Consider the following 18698-nt stretch of genomic DNA (forward strand, 5'->3'; position numbering starts at 1 on the left):
GGACGCCGCCGTGGAGAGTCACCCAGACCAACAACGAGCTCTGTAAATGAAGCCACAGAGATTTGGAGGTCCGTTGGTGACCTCAGTACAACCGAACGAATCCTGTTTTAAAATGTGGGCTTGATTATTATTTAGGTAAGCGAGGCCAAAAGATCAGGAGCTGACTGCCACTGAACACGGTATGTCATACGCAGAGATCCCAACAGGAGGAGCCATGCCACACCACAAGGGGCCACACAGGGAAGCACCTGGGTAAGGCAGGAGGTAGAGGGAGCAAGGGAAATGTGGACTAGTCTTTACGGTGGTTTCCATGAGAAGAAATGGGCGGGGCAAGGTAAACAGACTTAGGATTGGCTAGTATGAATAAATTCAGCAGACTCTGGGGCACAGCACATGTCCCTAGTCACCTGGTACCTGTTCTGGGGTGATCAGGGTGAATGGATAGTGGCCCCCCCGACTGTCAGAGCCCCATAAAGGAGGTGGTTGGGGTGTGGGCTCTGGACTGTGTGGTCTTCATCTGAAAGGTGGCTCCCAGGAGAGGTGTCCACTATCTCTAGGAATTACCCGAACCTCCAGCACCAACTAGGCTTCAAGATGTCAAAGCATCAGAACACAGAAAGTAAAAGGCACGGTTAATACTGACGAAAAAAGGGGGATTACTGTAACGTTCTAACAGAAAAAGGACTAAATGCTAACGCTGATGGGCCAAGGAATACTGACTGGGTAAGAAAACAGAAGGGGGCACACTGTGCGTGGAGATGTGGAGGTGAAGGGAGCAGAAAGAAAATTTGGGGGTGGTAAGGAGAGCAGAATGGTGGAGCTTAGGGGGCCAGTGGAAGAAAGGCAGCGCAGAGTCAGCAGGGACCTCACGTGGTAGCCTGGAGGTCAAGGTCTGGTTTTGGTCTTCCTCGGAGAAGCTGTGGGGCAGTGACCTAAGACTCTGGCCCCAAGGGAGGAACCCAGAAAGAAGTAATTAGCAGGAAGCTGGCTCCCCAGAGTTCTCTAAACTGGTGTCTGCTCACTCTGGAACCTCCCTCATCAGGCCAGAGTGCAGAAACTCCCACAATGGGTCCAGTTGTCCAGATGGACCCCCTAACCTTCAGAGCTCCCCTGGAGTTCCATAACTCACCGACCTGTTCCCCAGGCAGGACGTGGGGCAGGAAGGACTGGGGGAGGTACCCAGGCCAGCCTCCAACCAGGCTCTATACAGCTACCTTCCTGTCGTTGGGTGCTAACTCTAGGGTCTCCCCACATATCCTACCCAGTGGGCTTAGCTGGGGTAAGGCCAAGGAGCAGGCCAGGCCTGGAGCCATGAAACAGGAGAGGAGATGCCAAGATGGGAAGATGAGGAGAAAGAGCAAAAGGAGAGCTGGGAGAAGAGGGAGGGGCCAAGTGATATTCTTCGAGCCTTTACTGTACTCCAGGAACTTCAAGTTCACTGCCACATATAATAGAGAAGCAAAGCCCCATTTCACAAACGAGAAAACGGAGGCTCAGAGAATCTCAGCAAGTAGTAGCAGCTTATCCAACATGTCACAGTCATTCTAGTCTATCTGGGGAAAAGTGTGTGCTTACAAAGCAAAACATCAGGGTGACTGGAATATTTGGTCTCAAATGAGTCAGAGAAGTGGGGACATGGGGATTTAACTCTCAACTCTGAGCAACTGGAGGGGACCCTCTGGCTTCAGAAGGTCCCCAGGCTCTGCTGCCTTCCCCCTTAAGGATGGGACGTTTCTGTGTGCCTTTCTTATCACGCTAGAGAAGAATCCTTCTATTTTTATTTTGCTAAGAGAGGTTTTTCTATGAAATGGATGCTGAATGTTATCAAATGCCTTTTTATCATCCCTGGTTTTTCCCTTTTGGCCTATTAATATGATGAATTATATTAATAGAGTTCCTAAAATAGGACTGTCCTTGCTTTCCAATAATATACCCTACCTGGTCATTGTGGAATAGTCATTTAATATATTGCTAGATTCAATTTGCTAATATTTTATTTAAGATGTTTGCATCTATATTTGTAAATGAGATTTGCCTGCAGCCTTCTTCTTTGTGCTATCTTTTGTCAGGTTTATTTAGCTTTGTAAATGAGTTGAAAGACCTTCTGGTTCTGGAAATACTGTGGACCAGATAGCCCAAAAACCTCCCCACCGTAAATACCTAGAAATGCTCAATACAATATAACAAATACTGGAACTTACAGAAACACAGAGGCAATTTCCAGGAGCAAGACATAAAGTGGGAACTAAAAAGCCAGAAAGGTAAGCATGTGAGCTGTCATGGCAGTTGACCAGAGAAAGGCGAGAGAGGAAGCTGATGCTCACGTGGGGACAGGAGACAAAGCTTCGGGTCTGAGTTCGAAACAGGATTTGGGTTGTATAGACCAACAATAATAATGAATTTGGGAGGTAGAAAAATAAGGCAGGACTAAAATACTAGACAAGTATCACATGTAATCCAAGAGACGTATCTGTTAAGAGTTCAAATGTTTAAGGTCTTGAGAGAGGAGGGTCATTATTATTGATTAGCCTTAATATTTGTTAAGTATTAATGTGAACAAGTTAAAGGGAAGTTTCTAATGCATACTGTTCTCCAATAAAAAAAAAAAAAGAGTGAGGGCTCCTTGGAGTAATGGCTGATTGTAGGACTAGGGGAGGAAATATATAAAATGGGCTTGGAGTACCTTGTAGGGCCAGAGAGTAAAAAAAGTGCTGACACACACACGTGCACACGTGCACACATGCACACGTGCACACACACACACACACACACACACACACACACAGGCAGAGATATGGATATGAAAGGTACACAGGAACTAACGAATAAACTTGCAACAGCCACAGTTGAAACAACATGAGTAACAAAATAAATAAAGGAGTTTTGGATCATACACAAAACATAAAATAAATACCAATTAACCCATACTTACATAAGTAAGTTATTGAATTAATAGACAATGGGAGAGAAGAGATGCACGCAGGAGAATTCCAAATAATTTATGCAGATATTCCGCCCTCAGAAAGGTAGAGTGTAACTACCCACTCCTTAAATGTGGGCTGCACAAAATGATTTCCTTCACATAGGGAATCTCTTCCAAAGAGTGAAGTGTGGAAATGGGGGGGCAAGAGTAACTTTACAGAGGAGAAACCTAACAAACACTACCTCAGGCAGATGATCAAGGTTAACATCAATAGGAATAAGACATGTTGATATCCTTGACACGACAAGATGCAGAAATGGCACACCGTCTGGGATTTTCCTCTCCAAAATCCCTAACTCCAGTCTAGTGAGGGAAAAAAAAAACTCACCAGACACATCCCACTGAAGGGATATTCTATAAAATAACTGACCAGTAATCCTTTTAAAAAACATTTTTAATGTTTATCTATTTTTGAGCGAGAGCAAGAGAGAGCGCGCACACAAGCGGGGGAGGGGCAGGGAGAAAGAGACACACAGAATGTGAAGCAGGCTCCAGGCTCCGAGCTGTCAGCACAGAGCACAACACAGGGCCCGAACTCACCAACCCGCGAGCTCATGACCCAGGCCGAAGTCGGACACTTAACTGACTGAGCCACCCAGGCGCCCCTGACCAGTAATCCTTAAAACTGTCATCAACAGCAAAGAAAATCTGAGAACCTGTCACAGCGAAGAGGAACCTAAGGACACGTAAACGTAAAGTGGTAACCTGAATATGATTCTGGAATAGAAAAAGAACTTCAGCAGAGAATTTGAACAGACATTTTCCCAAAGAAGTCACACAGATGGCCAAGTGACACACGGAAACATGTTCAGCATCACTCATTACCAGCGAAATGCAAATAAAACCACAGTGAGATATCATTTCACACTTGTTAGAGTGGCCAGTTATCAAAAAGACAAGAAGTAACAAGTGTTGGTGAGGATGTGGAGAAAAGGGAACCCTTGTGCGCCGTGGACGGGAATGTAAACTGGCACACCGCCTATGGAAGATGGTACGGAGTTTCCTCAGAAAATAAGAAATAAAACTACCACACGATCTAGCAATTCCACCTTTGGGTATTATCTGAAGAAAACAAAAGCGCTAACTCCAAAAGATACACGTACCTCTATGCCACTGCGGCATTGTTTACAACAGCCAAGACACGGAAACAGCTTAAGTGCCCATCGGAAACAGCCTAAGTGTCCATTGATGGATGAGTGGATGAACGTTTGGCATGTATATATACAATGGAATAGTAGCCATAAAAAAGAATGGAATCTTGCCATTAGCAACAACATGGATTACCCCTGAGGGCATTATGCTAAGGGAAATAAGTCAGATACAGAAAGACAAAACTACCATAGGATCTCACTTACATATAAAATCTAAAAAACAAAACAAACAACCCCCCTAAAAAAAAATCAAACTTACAGATGCAGAGAACAGACTGGCTGTTGCCAGAGGGGAATGAGTGGTACAGGTGGGTGAAATGGGAAAGGGAGGTCGAAAGGTACAAACTTCCAGTTATACAGTAAGTCATGGGGACGCAATGTATGGCACGGTGACTATAGTTAATAATACTGTATTGCATATTTGAAAGTTGCTAAGAGAGTAAATCTTAAAAGTCCTCATCACAAGAAGGGGTGCTTGTCTGGCCCAGTCAGAAGAGCATGCAACTCTGATCCTGGGGTCATTAGTTCAAGCTCCACGTTGGGTGCAGAGGTCACGAAAGCAAAATAAATAAACTTGAGAAAAACAAGTTCTCATCACAAGAAAAAATGTGTTTTGTAATTATGTATGGTGATGGATGGTAACTGGGCTTACTGTGAAGATCATTTTGAAATGTGTACAAATATTAGGGCTCCTGGGTGGCTCAGTTGGTTGGGCGACCGACTTCGGCTCAGGTCATGATCTCACAGTTTGTGAGTTCAAGCCCCACATCGGGCTCTGTGGTGACAACTCAGAGCCTGGAGCCTGCTTCCGATTCTGTGTCTCCCTCTCTCTGGCCCTCCCCTGCTCACGCTCCGTGTCTCTCTGTCTCTCAATAATAAATAAATGTTAAAAAAAATTTTTTTAATTAAATCATTATGCTGTATATCCAAACTAATACAATGTTATATGTCAATCATACCTCAATAAAAAATTAAGAAGTAAAAATACTTATTGAATCCCTGGAAAACACAATCAATTCTACTGGTTAAGTACCATTATCTTACTTCTTCCTCATAAAAATGTGAACAATAAAAACTGCTACAATTTGTAAAAAAACAAACAAAAAAAACTTTAGGTAAAACCCAAGGCAATATGAGTAAATATGTTATGTTAGGGTCGATACTACTTCATTGACTGTAACAAACAAGCCATATTAACAATAAAAAGAATTGATTGTGGGGCATACCAGAACCTCTGTTCTATCTTTACAATTTTTCTGTAAGTTTGAGACTATTCTAAAATTAAAAGTTTATTTTAAAAAAGTGAAAGGTCACACCCTAAGACTAAAATTAGAATATAGAAGGGGAAAAAGGGAGTATAAAATTCAATCAATCCAAAAGAAGACAGAAAAATAAGCAAATTAAAAGTATGGCTTACAAAAGGTACAAAATAGTTACTAAAAAACTAAATATGGACCTTTTGCGGCTTGTAATAATTGTAAGTGGACTAAAACTATTCAGTTAAAAATTATATTTTTCAGATTGAGTTTTAAAAATCAAAATCTAGTTATCTGTGAATAAAAAAATTGAAAATAAAGGGACAGAAAAATTATACCAACTAACAGCTGAGGTGGCTCTATTAATATCAGGGGGGAAAAACAGACTCTAAGACAAAAATCATGACTAACTCAAAAGAATATCAACAGTATATGATGATGAAAAGAACACCTCACCTGTAATATATAATAGTTATGTCATTATCATGTATACACTTAACATCATACTCTCACAAAATACATAAAAATGTAATAGATTATTTTTAAAACTGATAAATCCAATATCATAGTGGAAAATTTTACACAAACTCAAACAATAATTTACAGATGAAGCAGACAAAACATTTTTAAGACTACAGAACATTTGAATAAGACAATTAACACGCTTGACGATATAATGAACAATTATAGAAAACCTATTCTTTTTGACCACATAAGTTTTGCAAAAATGACAGATACCAGGCCATGAAGTAACTCTCCACAAGTTCCAAAGTCTTACTAGCATACATATCATCTTTTTTGACCACAGTGCAATTAAATTAGAATAAAAAGATAAAGAATGACATTCTGTGTTACAGCACAGCTGTAAATAACTTATGGATCAAAAAAGAATAATTATCGATGATTCAAATAGTATATATCAAAGCTTGTGGGGTCCTGCTAAAGTAGTACCTGAAGGTTAGATTTATATTAGACCAGGAGAATGAAAATTAATAAGCTAAGCACCCAAATCACAAAATTATAAAAAGAATAGAGCAACCCAAAGAAAGAAAAATAAATAAAATAATAAGGATAGGAGCTGGAAATAATCAAATTTAAAAACAAATAATGAAAAAATCAACAAAACCAAAAGCTATTAATAAGAAAAAGAAAAGACACTAATATGTAATAGGAATTAACAAAGAAAAAAATACAGAGAAAATGGTGATTTTAAAAATCACAGGGGTGCCTGGGTGGCTCAGTCGATTAAGCGTCCGACTTCAGCTCAGGTCACTATCTCACAGTTCATGAGTTCGAGCCCTGCAGGGCTCTGTGCTGACAGCTCAGAGCCTGGAGTCTGCTTCAGATCTGTGTCTCCCTCTCTGTCTGCCCCTCCCTTGCTCACACTCTGTCTCTCTCTCTCTCTAAAAAATAAACATTAAAAATTTTCAAAAAATATCACAAAAGGATCTTTTGAACAACTTTATGCCAATAAAATTGAAAACCTAGTCCAAAATGGCTAACTTCAAAGAAAATCTAACTTACCAAAATTGTCTCAAGGAGAATTAGAAACTCTGAAGAGACTCATATTCGTTAAAGAATTGAATCCTTAATATAAAATCTAACTGCACCTCTACCCAAAAAACCCCACCAGGCCCAGATGGTAACAGTCAACTTCTACCAAACATTCAACAAACAAATAATCAAGGGTTGGGGCATCAACCCTCCATTCCGCGGAAAATCCATATAACTTCTGACCTCTCCCACCAAAACTTAACTGCTAATAGCCTACTGTTGACAAGAAGCCTTACTGATAATATAAACAGCTGATTAATATGTATTTTTTGTGTTATACATATTATATAATGTATACTTACAATAAAGTAAGCCAGAAAGGACAAAATGTTAAGAAAAGCATAAGGAAGAGAAAATACATTTATAGTACTGTATGTATTTTTTAAGAAATCTACGTATAGGTGGACCTATGCAGTTCAAACTCATGTTGTTTAGTCAAAGGTCAACTGTATTATGGACTCACCAGAAAAACAGAGCCAGCAAATTATACACACACACACACACACACACACACACACACACACACACACACACGTGCGTATATATGTGAAAGAGAGAGAGGGAGAGAGAGAGAGCGAGGGAGAGAGAAAGAAAGTGGGGGGAGGGAGGAAGGGAAGAGGGAGAGAGGGAATATGTCTGGCGAAATACCTGGGTAACCCATGGACCAGTCAGGTTGACACATAAAATTAACCACCACATTAGTCTTAAACTATCTCAAAAAACAGAACAGTTACTGTTTCCTAACTTTTTCTAGGAGGCTGGTAATATCTTAATTCAAAAACAACAGACAATGACAGTATGATAAAGGAAAATAGGACTGTATCTCATAAACACAGAAACACAAATCCTGAATGAAATATTAATAGACAAAATCCAGCATTATATATAAAAAAGACAAAGCTGGATTTAATTTATTATGAGGGAATCTATGTAACTCATTACATTAATATATTAACAGAGAAAAACCATAAAACTACTTCAACATATATAGAAAAAAAGTATTTGATAAAGTTCAATACCCATTCATGGGGGGCAACACTCTTAGCAAGAAAGGAATACAGAAGACCTAGAGAAACTACCAAAAACCTACAGCAAACATGCTACTTAGTGGTGAAATGTTAAAGCCATTCCTTTCAAAATCAGGAATAAGACAAAAATACCCTTTATTACAATTTATTTAACAGTGTATTGGAATTTAAGGATCACACAATCAGACAACAATAAGAACTGAAACAAACAAAACTTAATTGCTCGCGATATGATTGTCCAGTCTGTCCGACAGAATCTATACACAAATAATTGGAGTATGTTGAAAGGGTGAGCAAAGTTGCTTAAGACAAGACCAATATACTAAAGTGATCTTACCCATATTTCTTTTTTTTTTTTTAATTTTTTTTTTCAACGTTTATTTATTTTTGGGACAGAGAGACAGAGCATGAACGGGGGAGGGGCAGAGAGAGAGGGAGACACAGAATCGGAAGCAGGCTCCAGGCTCTGAGCCATCAGCCCAGAGCCTGACGCGGGGCTCGAACTCACAGACCGCAAGATCGTGACCTGGCTGAAGTCGGACGCTTAACCGACTGCGCCACCCAGGCGCCCCACCCATATTTCAATTTCATGCTCTGTTAACAATTCAAATTTTTTAATAGTTAAAAATGTTTCATCATGGTAAAAAACATAAAATTAACCATCTTAACCCTTTTTACAGTTGAGTATGTTAAGCATATTCATACTGTTGTGCAACAGATCTCCAGAACATTTCATCTTGCAAAACTGAAATCCTATACCCATTAAACAACTCCTATTTTACCTTTTCCCTCAGCCCATCGGCAACCACCATTCCACTTCCTGTCTCTCTGAATTTGACTACTCTAGGTATCTCATGTAAGTGGAATCAGACGGTACTTGCCATTTTTTGTGACTGGCTTATTTCACTTAGCATAATGTCCTCAAGGTTCATCCGTGTTGTCAGAATCTCCTTCCTTCTTAAGGTCGAACATGTATGTATTTGCCACATTTTGTTCATCACTCATCTGTCAATGAACATCTGGGTTGCTTCCACCTCTTGGCTGTTGTCAATAACGCTGCTGCTACATATCTCTTTGAGATCTATTTTCAATTCTTTTGGGTATATACCCAGAAGTGGGACTGCTGGATTCAAATGGTAATTCAACTTTTTGAAGAACTGCCGTAGTTTTCCATAATGGCTACACCATTTTACACTGTCGCCAACAGGGCACAGGGTACCAATTTCTCCATATCCTTGCCAATGCTTGTTATTTTGTTTTGGGGGGGGGAGGGTTGACAGTATCTTTCTAAACGGTTGTGAGATGGTATCCCACTGTCGTTCTGATTTGCATGTCTCTGATGATTAGTGATGCGGAGCATCTTTTTCATATGCTGTTGGTCATCAATTTTTTTTATCTTAAAATAACCACTATTGTACAAAACCTACAAGGTACCTAAAAATACATCTATTAAGAGATGTATCAGAATTTTATAGAGAAAGTTTCAAAGATTATTGAAAGAGTCAAAAAAGACCTTCCTGAATAAATGTATCATCTCATACATGGGGAGGCTCAGTATTATACAGTCTCCTAAACTGATATGTAGATTCACTACAATCCAATCAAAATCCCAACAGAATTTCCATGGAGTTTGTACACTGATTAGTATCCAGAATATTCAAGGAAGTCACAAACCCATAAGAAGTTTTCCTTCCCTTTTATACTCTGGTATAAATTAAATGACCCAGAAAGTATCTCTGCTTGGTTCTGGAAAAAAAAACAACCAACCAAGAACAAAAAAAACAAAACAAAAAAAAAACACCTTATAAAACCCATTGGGCAAAGTGATTTTAACTATATTCTAAATTTCTTCCTTGAATATTACTTATATTTTATGTTTTGCTTTAGTTTATATTTTCCTAGAATATAGTTTGTTTTGGCATTTTCAAATTTATTCATGTAATATTCTCGAGTTGGGTGCTTACCCCATTTATTTTTATTCTTGCTCAGTAAAAGCAGTTAAGGCTGTGAATCATCCTGCTAGTACAGGAATAGCTGCATCCCATAAGTGTTAATGTGTAGTTCTGTCACTGTCTCATTTTCCAAGTATTCTGAAACTGTAGTCTGGTTTCCTATCTCACAAAAAAAACACAATTATTTAGCAGAGTAATTTTTCATCTCCAAGATGTTTGTCTTTTTCTCCTTGTAATTAATTTCTACTTTTATTGTACTGAGGTCAGAAAAATGTGACCTATACAATTTCTCCATTTGGGGAAGTACGGAGTCTTCTTTCTGGCTTAATGATCAATTTTTTTTAAGTGTTTTGTGGACTAGGGCTATGGTTAATCGATTTCATATCACACATTTCTACTAGAGATGGCACCTTTAACTTCTACTAAAATCCTGTACATATTTGACTCTAACTTTGCTTTCTCATCTACTGGCCTCTCTCTTCATGTACCAGAATAGCATTGTTTTAGTTATGGAGGACTTTAATGGCTATTGGATTAGCACCCCTCATGATACTTCTTTCTAAGTTCTTGTAGTTATTCTTATTTATATTTTTTTCACGTGAATTTTAAAATCAACTTGTCCATGGGGTGCCTGGGTGGCTCAGTCGGTTAAGCATCTGACTCTTGATTTTGGTTCAGGTCATGATCTCATGGTTTGAGAGACAGAGCCCCATGCTGGGCTCTGTGCTGACAGCACAGAGTCTGCTTGGGATTCTCTCTCTCCCTCTTTCTCTGACCCACGCTGCTTGTGCATGCACTCTCTCTCTCTCTCTCCCTCCCCCTAAATAAATGTTAAAAAAAATTTAAAAAATCAACTTGTCCAGTTTTTTTTTTAAAGCATACTAATATTTTAACTTAGATTATCTTAAATTTATAAATTAACTTGGGGAGAAAACACCTCTTTATCATGCTAATCTTCCTATCCAAGAATACTGCATGTTTCCATTAATTCAAGTCTTCTTTAGATTTTTCAGAAGTATTTTAAGTTTTTTCCTCATAGGTTATACAAATACCCTGACAAATTTATTCCTGGAATTTTTTTTCTGCTATTAGAAGTGAGGTCTTTTTTCTTCTATTATTTCTTCTAACTGGTTGGTCTTATGTACAAACAACAACAACAAAAATATGGTTGACTTCCACATAAGCTGTACCCCACCACCTTGTTGAATTCTGTTTATAGTAAAACTGAGGGCTGATGGGGGGTGGGAGGGAGGGGAGGGGGGGTGGTGGGTATTGAAGAGGGCATCTTTTGGGACGAGCACTGGGTGTTGTATGGAAACCAATCTGACAATAAATTTCACATATTTTAAAAAAAGAATTCTGTTTATAGTAGTTTTAAATTCGATTCCCTTGTGATTTCTAAATATATGAACATATTGTCTGCAAATAACATTGTTTGACTTGTATTTCCATTTTCTTTCTTTTCTTTTGGCTAGTACCTTCAGCTCAATGTTTAATAACAGTGTGATAGATAATTTTACCTTGCTCCTGATTTTAGTAGGGATACTTTTAGTGTTCCCTCATTAAGCATGATGCTGACTTTTGTGCCAAGACATATGTGCTTTATTATGTTAAGGAAGAATCCACCGATATCTATGTTATAAAGTATTTCTATCAAAGATGAATGCTGAACTTTTCCAAATGCCTGTTTAGTGTCTATAAAGAAGATAATATTAAGTTTTCTCCTTAGATCTAGATCCTAGATTACTACAATGAATGTATGTTTCCTAACACTGTACAATTTGTAGATTCATGAAATAAACTCCACTTGGTCATGACGTATTTTTCTTCTGATGTACTGTTAGGTTCAGTTTATTTAAGTTTTATTTAGGACTATTTGCACTGCTTTTCCTAAGTGACTATGTTCTCTTTGGTGTGAAATCTTTCTTGAATTTGGGTATTAATATTCTACTTGCTTTATTAACATAAATAGGAAGAAGTTCCTCTTAAAAACTCTGAAACAGTCTAGATAATATTGGAATTAATTATCAGTTCATTAGAGGGTTGGTAGAATTTCCCTGTGAGGCCATCTGGGTCTGGTGCTTTTTGAGGAGATCACTTTAGCTACTTTAACAAATGAAACTGTTTAGATTTTCTCTCTCTTCTTGGATGGAGTTTGATCATTTATACTTTAGGAAAAAAATTGCCAAATTCATCTAGATTTTTAAATATTTACATGAAGTTAAGCAAAGCACTTTACTGATTCTTGACTGTCCTGTCTGTGGTTATTTTTATCATTTTTGATTTTGTGTATTCACACTTTCTTGCCCTTTTTCTTAATTAGATTATTTTGTGGTTGATCTATCTTAATGGTTTCCTCCTGTAATTAGTTCTATATTTCTTATTAACTCATAATTTCTTCTTTTATACTTTACAAATTTCTTGATTTGCTCTCCTTTGGTTTATTTTTATTTTGTTGTACTTTTTCTAACTTATAAGAGATTTAATTTTCTTGTTTTCATCTTTCTTGTTTATTGATATCAATATTTAAGGCCTTTCCTCTGAGTATTACTTGAACCATTTCCTACAGATTCTGATATGTAGTTCACTGTCTTTATTTTCTAGATTTTCTGCGGTTTCTGCTTATATTTCCGCTTTGATCCAAGGGCTACAATAGAGTGTTTCAAAAATTTTCATGTGGTAGAGAACGATTGATTTGGGTGTTTTCCTTTTTATTTTCTCTTTAATTTCCAGTTGTAGTGCATAGAGGTAAAAGTTCTCCGATAACCATTCTCTTCTCTCTCATAGTTACAGAACCCTAACATTTAGCTAAGCACACAGTTTATTAGCATTAAAACTACATATCCCAGCCTCCCTTTCAGCTGGAGGTAGGTGATTAAAAGGGGTGTGAGGGGCACGCCCTGCTTTTATTATTTCTCCAATCTGCTGCTTGTTAACAAGGACCCTTGCAGATGAAATTAACACCCTAAAAATGGCAGCGCAACAAGATAAAATAAGTCTGTGCTCTCAATAAATTCTTCAGAACTCTGGGAAACCTCCTGGAGCAGAGTCCCCATGCAAACCTTGAATCACATACTTTTGTACTATCACATGAAAGAGAAGTATTTTTATATTACTGTTGTAGCCATTGTTGTCTTGGCCCTCTGCCTGGATACTTACAGGATTTTCCTTTAACCCTTCAAATTCAAATATTTCACCTGGCTAGAGGTCTCATTTCAGTAACTTCACCTAATGTTCAAAGGGCAGATTGATTTTATTATTTCTTTGACTATTGTTTGTTTTATTCTATTTATTAAGTCTTTTTTCAATGTAATCTTTCCACTAAGCTCACTCATCCCTTTATTCCTTTCTTCTGAATTAAAGGAAAAAAATTTGAAACCCATTTTCAAATCATGGATTCTGTTTTAATACAGTATTCAATCAATTTCCTGTCTTCATTGCCTTTTTTAATGCAGTTAATTGTGCCTTTTAGCTGAAAACAATGTTTTCCAGTATCAGAGTATACTTTTTCAGATATACAGTGTCCCCTTGAATCTCACTGGGCATACAAATTGGAGATTTTCTAAAGATTTCTGCTGACTCAGGCAGGAAGTTTGTCTCAAGGGGGAATATTTGCATCAATGTCTTTACTGTGAACTTCTCAGTCTTTTCACAGGCCCAGTGGTCTTCCTCTGTCCACGCATCCTCACCTTTGTCCCCCCGTGGGGGGTGAGATGAGAACACTGTGTTAATCATCCAGGCCCAGACGAGGGAAACATTGGGGTTTGCTGAAGGGTCGGTGCTATTTTCTGGGTTTCGTTGCCTCAGGGGAGTAATAAGGTGAGATACCACGGCACACATGTCATGGGAACATCCGTGCTATGCCAGTGAACCTTGTCTTTGAAGTTCCGGTTACAACAAGCTGGCTGGGATGCTGCGACCCTACCTCTTGTGCAAAATGGGGTCCATAATAGCATGTTAGCCCTCAGCTGTGATGGGGGTTCACTGTGAGGTGGTGCATGTGACTCCCTTGGCCCAAGGTCTGGCACATGGAAGCCACACAATCGCAGGAAGCTCTAATGACTTCCAGGATGACTCTTCCTTCTCACGTGGGGAATCCCACAAACGGCCAGCCCTCTCCCCAGACAGGTCTTTCTAGTATTAGTAGAAATTCTTCCAGTTTCTAATGCATCAGTGTCACTTTCCCCTATGTTTCTGGTAGTATGTGTCCTCTCTGCTCCCCTACGTTACATCCTTGTAGTAATTTCAGGGGGATGGGGAGAGGGGAGGAAGCGGTTACACAGAAAGTCTTGGTTCACTATCTTGTTCCACAAGCCTAACAGTCCACGCCCCTTTCAGCTGGCTCAGCCCGGTCTTCCTGAGCCACGAAACTTGGCTTCCTATCTTTCTGTGCCACAGCCTCCTCAGGTTTGAGACTACACAGCTTAGAGGAGAGGGTCCCCCACTTGCAGCCCTGGCCCTGTAGGAGCCAAGCAACTGGGCCGTCCCTGTCCTACCTCCTTCCCATCCTGGCCAAGCCAGGGACTGGGGAGGATTCACACACCATGATTCACACCATGATTAGGATTTTGCTTCACACACCAGGAAGGTATTTTAAAGAGAGCTGAACAAAAGAAGTGATAGGCAAAGATTTGCTACAAGACCATTTAGGCAGCAACGGGAAGGAGGAGAAGGTAAGAGATACACGGGCAGAGATAAGACCCAGAGCAAGTCACCCAGAGAAAACCACCTCCACTAATCACTAACATTTGCGGGGCACGCATTGCAGGCTAAGCACATGCATTCTATCTATTTACCCTCAGAACGATCCTGTGAGGCAGGACTTTTATTGTACCCATTTTACAAACAAAGGACCTAAGACTCAGAGAGGACCAACGCCTTGTCCAGGGTCACACAGCCAGCAAGTGGCTGATCTGGGGCTCTATGTATGTCAGATTCCCTAGTCTAGACTGACTCCTATTCCAATCAGCAAACCTTGACCAAATCTGTTTCTCACAACGGTCCCAACCATGTGTGGGACCCTTGGGAGAGGCATAGGGACCCATCACCCTCCAGCCCACTGCCAGCATCTCCAGCTTCCCTCCCTCCCAAGCTAAAGCTGGAACTCAGGGCGTGGCCAGCCCAGGACCAACAGCACCCTCTCCCAGCTACTTGTGTTTCAGCCAGAACTGCAAGGAGCAGCAGCATTTCCCAGACGTGGAGCATATACACCTGAGGGTTTTCTGATAACATCTGACTTAGCTTTTAATTATTAGGAAGTGACTGTTGATTTACACAGCCATATTTATCCAGCAAATTGCTAATTAATGCACTGAAAAATGCCAAGTGGTGTCAAATATTTGCTTTTATTTGCAGTACCAAAATATTTTTTATTTTTGGTGAGGGGCAGAATCGAGGAGAAGGTGCTGAAGTGTTTAAACAAGGTATGTAAAGTTTAAGCTGAATATTAAACAGGGAGGAAGGCTGGGCTTCGTGGCTGGCTCTGGGGTGTTCTGTAGGCTGGGAGACGCTCAGAGGTAGTGCAGAAAGCAGCACCCCCCCCCCAAATCTCTTCTCAGAATATGCAGCTCTTGAGATGCGAAGGGCACGATTTAGCCACAGACAGGGACATGTGAGTGACCAGGCTCATCCTCCCTAAAACTCCCTACTTCCTCTTCCTGTGCATCATCATCACCTCCACCATCTCCTCTCCCTCCCTCCTCCACTTCCATCACCACCCCCACCACCAGCTTCTCCTTTACCACTGACTCACTCATTCATTACATTTTATATACTGAATACATACTACGTGCTGAACCTTACTCTGCTGCTGAGGAAATAAGTCCCTTGCTCATGAAGCTCACACTGGATTCTGACCCCCCCGGTCAGCAAGAAAATAAATAGACAAGAAAATTTCACAGGGTGCCACGTGCTATCAAGAAAATAAATCTGGGGGGCGCCTGGGTGGCGCAGTCGGTTAAGCATCCGACTTCAGCCAGGTCACGATCTCGCGGCCCGTGAGTTCGAGCCCCGCGTCAGGCTCTGGGCTGATGGCTCAGAGCCTGGAGCCTGTTTCCGGTTCTGTGTCTCCCTCTCTCTCTGCCCCTCCCCCGTTCATGCTCTGTCTCTCTCTATCCCAAAAATAAATAAAAAACGTTGAAAAAAAATTAAAAAAAAAAGAAAAGAAATCTGGAGAAGCAATAAGGAATGGTTACTTTGGATCGGTTGGTCGGGGTAGGTCCTTGTTAGAAGGAAAATGATATTTTAGCTGAATGACAGACGAGCCAGCCACATAAAGATATGGGGACAGCACTTTTCAGGGGCATGAACAGGAAATGCAAAGGCACTGAGACACGAAGGGATGTGGAGTCAGGGGAACCAACAAGCGTGGCCCGGAGCAGGAGAGGAGAGGAGGGAGAGGAGAGGATATCAGCAGGGAGGAGGCGCCCCAACAGCCTCGGGACAGTAGGAGCTGGGATTTTATTCTAATCTCAACGGGGAGCGTCAAGGAGCCCTAACAAAGCAGTGATGGGCTCTGGTTGGCTCTGGAAAGTTCTCTCTGGCCGCGGAGTGGAGAACAGGATCTCGAAAGGCCGATGCAGCTGTGATGCCTCCAGCTGCACGGAGGTGGGGAACAGGCCAGGGTGGGGACACGGAGACGGCAGAGGGGGGTTTCGGGGTGTGCTTGAGGTGGGTCCTACTCTTGTCACCGGGCCGGATATGGGGCTGCCCAGCGCCGGGAAAAACAGATTCGAGGTCTCGCCACCTCCCCTACCTCCTTCACCGCCGTTTCCCGCAGCCACCCTTCACTGAGGATTTGCACACGGATACCTCCCTCACCAACTGGTCTGTCTCAAAATGACCGACAACACCACCAGGGAAGTAGCATCACGCCTCGTGGGACTTACCTGACGCTGCCCATCCTGCCAGAAGACCGCGTCGAGCAGGAAACGGCTACCGCTCACCCAGGATCAGAGGCGGGCAGGTGGAGAAAGCCGAACTGCGCCTGCGCACATCCGGGGCTACCGCAAGCCCCGCCTCCAGCCCGCCAGCGCCCTGGGCTGGAACGAACGACAGACACCTGGAAGCTGTAAAGTGTGTCCGCTTCTGCTCTCGCCTTCCACCTCTGTTCCACCTCTGTTGAGATTGGCATATTACCCCATTTTACAGATCAGAAAAGCGGTCTCCCTGCACTTAACCTTGACTGGTCAACCCACTCAGTCCCGACTGGAACAGCCTTTCTGAAGTGTGATCTGACAACATCCTTCCTCTGTCCCACAGGGTCTGGCTCTTCCCACGGTCTCCCTGCCCCATCTCCCACTGCCCTCCCTTCTTCCGGTGCCCAGAGCCTGCCAAGCACTAATTCCAGAAGCTTCTTCCCTCCACCCTCTCTTGCCCAACTGCTCCTTCACCTAGCTGGCTCCCCACCTCTCCTCCAGGTCTCAGCTCAAAGCGTCACTCCCCAGATGTCGACCTCGCGGCACAGACTTTGTGACACTTGTAATTACCCAGCCACACTGTGCTGGATCATGACATTCATAATCCCTGGGAGGGTTGGAAAGGTTCACATCTGCCACCTTTCTCTCCCTCTTTACTGTAAGGGCAGCGGGCTTTACCCAACACACACCTGCATTGTGGTGTCCCTTTCCCCTCCAGTGAATCAAATGTACTCTCAGACTCCAATAGGTACAGTCTCCCCAAAATCAGGCCTCGGGGCCAAGGGAGAAGAATGTGGGCATTTTGGAGTTCTGACTTCTGGCCTGGCGAGTGCCAGATATCCAGTCAGGCCTGGATTCTGAAGATCATTAAATGCCATATGACAAGAGGCCTCCCCACGACAAAGGGCAGAGGTAAGAGGTCCAAAGTTTTCCCGCTGGCCCTCTCTCCCTCTTCCTTTGTCCAGGAGGAGTGGAAAGTCATTGCAGGTTTGAGGCCTTCAGATTATAATACAAACCTCTCTCCATTACCCCATGCTCTGGACGAGTAGAATGGATCAAATACGGTATATTCATACCCTGGAATAGTACATGGCCATGAAAAATGAACTAGAATACACACTGCAATACGGATCAAGCTCACAAACATAATGTAATGTCATAGAAGTCAGACAGAAAAGAGTACAGGCTGTAAGTCTCCATATATACAAAGGTCAAGAACAGGCAAGACAAACCTGATTTGGGTGGAAACCAGGGAAGAGGTGGCAGACTGGCAAGAGGGAAGCTTCTGGTAGCTGGAGATGTTTGACATCTTTATGGGTGGTAACATGAGTGTTCACTGAGCTGGCTGTACGCTGAAGATTGTGAATTTTCTGGAAGTTTCACCTCAATAAAAATTTTTCCTAATTTAGGGGAAATTGAAAAAATCATTTGACTCCAGCCTGAGGAAATCTAAGTAAAATGAGAATTCATAGAACTTAAAGAGTTGGTAAGAGAACATTTATCAGCAGTTCCTCATAAGAGATTATATTTAGATTATATTGTAGTCAGGTTTTCTAACTCTATTTAAAACAGAGGAACAATAATAGATAATGGGATTATGTGTTAATACTTATTTAAGTTTTTATAATATTTAACGTCTAAAAACAATTTATGGACATTTTACTCTTTTTATTTACTGAAAAAGTATTATTAAAACGAAAAGGAAAAATATCTCCCTAAACACATTATTACCTCAACGTTTTTGCCCCCAACATTTTACTCAGTCATCATGTCTATATGAAATGATTTTTATGTGTATTTTACATTTTATATAATTTATTATATTGTCTCTTTAAAATCAGTGTTTCAGAGATCTAA

At 41.1% G+C, this 18698-nt stretch overlaps 1 long non-coding RNA gene across 1 annotated transcript in view; it reads right to left on the reverse strand.

The window, feature by feature from the left end:
• LOC125150623 (uncharacterized) overlaps positions 1 to 17196 on the reverse strand; it is a 61817-nt gene extending 44621 nt beyond the window's left edge. Inside the window, exon 1 of the long non-coding RNA XR_007146406.1 lies at positions 16812 to 17196. This is a non-coding gene — a long non-coding RNA (uncharacterized LOC125150623). The remainder of the gene's footprint in view (positions 1 to 16811) is intronic.
• Between the last annotated feature and the right edge of the window lie 1502 nt (positions 17197 to 18698).

The sequence above is a fragment of the Prionailurus viverrinus genome, chromosome D4 (genome assembly GCF_022837055.1).
Source record: "Prionailurus viverrinus isolate Anna chromosome D4, UM_Priviv_1.0, whole genome shotgun sequence".
NCBI classification, from domain to species: Eukaryota; Metazoa; Chordata; class Mammalia; order Carnivora; family Felidae; genus Prionailurus; species Prionailurus viverrinus.